At 44.5% G+C, this 4,438-nt stretch overlaps 1 pseudogene; it reads left to right on the top strand.

Moving 5' to 3' along the window:
* The first annotated feature begins 1,065 nt into the window (after positions 1 to 1,065).
* LOC119344443 lies at positions 1,066 to 4,434 on the top strand (annotated as a pseudogene).
* The last annotated feature ends 4 nt before the right edge of the window (positions 4,435 to 4,438 follow it).

Raw genomic sequence — 4,438 nt, 5'->3', positions numbered from 1 at the left:
GTACTTGTGTCGTAGAGTCATGTTGTGATGCATCGTTGTATTTGCACATATCGAGCATATTGTGTGTATGATTGAAATGCTTGGTATGTGTGGGATCTGACTATCTAGTTGTTTATCTTTAGTAGCCTCTCTTACCGGGAAATGTCTCCTAGTGTTACCGCTGAGCCATGGTAGCTTGCTACTGCTCTGGAACACTTAGGCTGGCCGGCATGTGTCCTTCTTCGTTCCTGTGTCTGTCCCTTCTGGGAAATGTCACGCTTTGAGTACCGGAGTCCTGTTAGCCCGCTACAGCCCGGTTTACCGGAGTCCTGCTAGCCCAGTGCTACAGCCCCGACCCACTTGCTGATGACCGACACGTTCGAAGCTGGGTCATGGATGCCTGTCCCTGTAAGTCTGTGCCACTTTGGGTTTACGACTAGTCATGTCAGCCCGGGCTCTTTACCATATGGATGCTAGCGACACTATCATATACGTGAGCCAAAAGGCGCAAACGGTCCCGGGCAAAGGTAAGGCGACACCCGTGGGGATACCGTGCTTGAGGCCGCAAAGGGATATGAGGTGTTACCGGCTAGATCGATGTGACATCGAGTCGGGGTCCTGACATATCTGCATACCCTTGAAGATCGCTAAGTGGAAGTGTTTATCAACGCGGTTGATGTAGTCGTACGTCTTCACGATCCGACCGATCCAAGTACCGAACGCACGACACCTCCGAGTTCTGCACATGTTCAGCTCGATGACGTCCTCGCCTTCTCGATCCAGCAAGACGGGCGAAGTAGTAGACGAGTTCCGGCAGCACGACGGCGTGGTGACGGTGTTGATGAAGAACAATCTCCGCAGGGCTTCGCCTAAGCACTACGAAAACTTTGACAGAGGATAAACTAGAGGGGACGGGGTTGCCGGCACACGGCTTGGTGTTTCTTGGTGTTTTGATGTTTCTTGATGTGTTTTTGGTGCTAGCCCCGCCCCTCTATTTATATGTTGAGCCCTGGGGTTGAAACTTGGAGCAAAAGCCTCCTCAAAGTCGGTTTTGCCCGAAAGGCAAGAGTCCCACTCGGACTCCAGGACCGGAGGCTTGAGTCCATCAAGGAGAGGAGTGCTGCTTTCAAATTCATCAACCTTCGGTCCTATGAGGATTGTCATAGCAGCAATGTCCACATCTCTCGTCATGGCAATCCTAGCCGGGAGACATCTGGGGAGCTCGATCGGTCCAGTGTGGTTGGCAACAAGATCGAAGAAGACACAAGAGAACTGGTGGCCCAGATCACACGCTCTGGAAATGAGGCCAGCAACAACATTATGGTCGTTGCTATCGTAGGTGTTGGTGGGATTGTCAAGACCACCCTCGCCCAGAAGGTCTTCAATGACGAGGCCGTCCAAGGCGACTTCAGCAAAAAGATATGGTTGAGCGTCAACCAAAACTTTAGTGAGGTTGAGCTGCTAACAAGAGCCATCATCGAACTCAGAGGAGGCTCTCAGCCAGTTGGAAATGCGAAGGCCACGCTTCAACGAACCCTCAAGGAAGCCTTGATTGGCCACAAGACCTTCTTGATAATGGATGATGTTTGGAACTATAGATCATGGGAGGATGTGCTCAAAACGCCGTTAGTCAATGCTGCTGCTCCAGGCAGCTACGTCCTCATCACCACTAGAGATGAAGGTGTAGCCCGAGGGGTGTCAGCTATATGGCCATACCACCACGTTGACACATTAGCACCTGACGATGCTTGGTTATTGCTCAAGACGCAGGTCTGTATGCAATTAAACATCTATATCTTTATCAAGCCAATAATCTATCTACATCTACTTATTAATAGTATAAGGTAGTTCTTTTTAGAGAAATTAATCAGGTGTGGTTTCAATGGCTTATATGTACTACTACCTTAAGAGGCTATCAATAATTTCACATGGCTGATGTTACTTTGCTAGTGCCAACAAAGCATTGTGCTAGACAAGGAAATATATAACTACACAATTTTGTCACAATGTTTGTTGTAGCACGTACTATGCATTTTAGGTGATGGGAAGATGGATAGCTTCACGTGACTGTACAATAAGGAAGATAATAAATATTATATGATTTTACTAAATCTGGGTGCAAGTTTCTATCTCAATGACGGGAGTACTGCAAAAATATATTGCTAGCAATACATTCAGTTTATTGTAAAAAATAGGAAAGGAAGAATTGTTTTCTAGGTATGAAGTAAAGTTTTGAAGCGCTAGGCGTTGAGTATGCGTCTGGCATATATGACCAAAGCACACACTTAAGTGCAACTATGCTATCGCTTAGAGACTGGTGCGCCTTTTTCTAATAATGGTATAAAATATGTATTTTATTTGTCAAATTCATATCGCAAATATTTGTATGTAGGAGCAAGATAGGTGAATGCATTTATGACATTTTTTGACATGTACATTCTGTGATTTGAATATTTACATTGTCAAACCTAGCTTAATAAATGGACAGATAAATCAATTAGTATTCTTGTCTCTGGAAGGTAAATTTGAGTGCCTTAAAGGAGCTTGGTTCATAGTTAATTAACTGTAGCTGTCCCTTTTATTGCAGGTACTCTCAAGTGAGATAAATGAAGACCACATAAATACGCTAAAGCATACTGGGCTCAAAATTATACAAAAATGTAGTTATTTACCACTTGTTGTCAAAATAATGGGAGGACTCTTGCGTGAAAGAGGCGGGCTACGTCGCGACTGGCAGCCTGTTCTGGATGATTCGAAATGGTCAAGAACTAAAATGGCTGATGAGCTTAACTATGCAGTATACTTCAGCTATGAATATATGCCCTCTTACCTCAAGCAGTGCTTTCTGTACTACTCTCTTCTTCCTAAAAGTAGAAAGTTTAGTATGGGTGCAGTTGTTGCAATGTGGATTGGTGAAGGATTTATTCATGGAAATTCAAATGATTTAGAAGGATTGGGAGAAAATTACTACAAGGAGTTGGTATCTAGGAACCTGATAGAGCCAGATAAATTGTATGCTGATCTATGGGTTTGCAGCATGCATGATGTCGTTCGCTCTTTTGCTCAGTATCTCACTAAGGATGAAGCACTCGTAGCTCAAGACGGGGATGATGATATTCTTGCTAAACTTGGTTCACAAAAGTTTCTTCGGTTGTCCATAGACATTAACTGATCACAATCAGGTGAACTTGATTGGAAATCTCTACATGACAAGCAATTAGTGAGAACATTGATCTCAATTGTCCAGATTAAGATGAAGCCTGGTGATTCATTGGTTTCCTTTTCTAGTTTGCGGACTTTGCATATAGAATCTGCAGATATGACTGTATTGCTTGAATCGTCGCATCAACTCAAGCACCTGAGGTATCTTGCACTAGTAAATGATGATATATCTGTACTTTCGGGCAACATTGGCAAGATGAAATTGTTGCAGTTCCTTGATCTTTTGGGATGTACAGAATTGGTGAATCTTCCTGATAGCATTGTGAAGCTTGGCCAGTTGAGGTTACTTTCATTTCCCAAAGGATGTATGGTACCTAGAGGGTTTAGTGGTCTGACAAACATGAGGAGACTACGTATGTTTCGAGCCCACATGGATGGTGATTGGCGCAGTTTGGATGAGTTGGGGCCTCTTTCCCAACTCAGGTTTCTTGAATTAGTTCAATTGGAGAATGTATCTGCTGCCTCATTTGCAGCTAATGCTAGGCTCGGCGAGAAGACGCATCTTATCACGCTAACCCTGGTCTGCACCAGTAAACTAGGAGATGATGGATTTGTCAAAGAGAAGGAAGATGTCTCTGAGGAAGAGCAGCAACGAATTGAGAAGGTTCTCGATAAGCTTTGCCCTCCACCTGGTGTAGAATTTCTTCAAATCACGGGATATTTTGGCTGGCAACTCCCGAGCTGGATGATTTCCACATCAATGGTGTCCCTGAACAACTTGAAGACTTTATTGTTTGATGACCTGGCTTGTTGTAGACAACTTCCCAACGGGTTGTGCCAGCCCCCAAATTTGTAGCTCCTACAGGTCTTTCGTGCTCCATGCATCAAACATGTTGGGACTAGATTCGTGCAGTTAACAACAGCTTCATTTCCAAGGTTAAATGTATTGAAGTTGTTCAAGATGCTGGTATGGGAGGAGTGAGAGGAGCAAGTACAATCCATGCACCGTTTGGAGAAACTTACACTCTGTGATTGCAAACCGAGGCATTTTCCTCTAGGCCTTGCCTCCAATGCAAGCTCTTTGAAAATATTAGGTCTACAACATGTCAAGTAGCTCAGCTACATTGAGAGTTTTCCTTATGTGTTGAGCTTTTACTGAATGGATGCCCCGATCTGGAGAGGATCACAAATTTCCCCAATCTGCAGAAGCTTGCCATCGCCAAGTGCCCAAAGTTGAAGGTGTTGGAGCGTATCGCTTCTCTCTCGAGTCTGGGCTTGGAGGATTACACCATGGAAG

This window comes from Triticum dicoccoides, unplaced genomic scaffold (genome assembly GCF_002162155.2).
Source record: "Triticum dicoccoides isolate Atlit2015 ecotype Zavitan unplaced genomic scaffold, WEW_v2.0 scaffold169187, whole genome shotgun sequence".
Classification (NCBI taxonomy): Eukaryota; Viridiplantae; Streptophyta; class Magnoliopsida; order Poales; family Poaceae; genus Triticum; species Triticum dicoccoides.
Note: the sequence above shows the minus strand (reverse complement) of the source record. Positions and strands in the feature narration are given on the sequence as shown.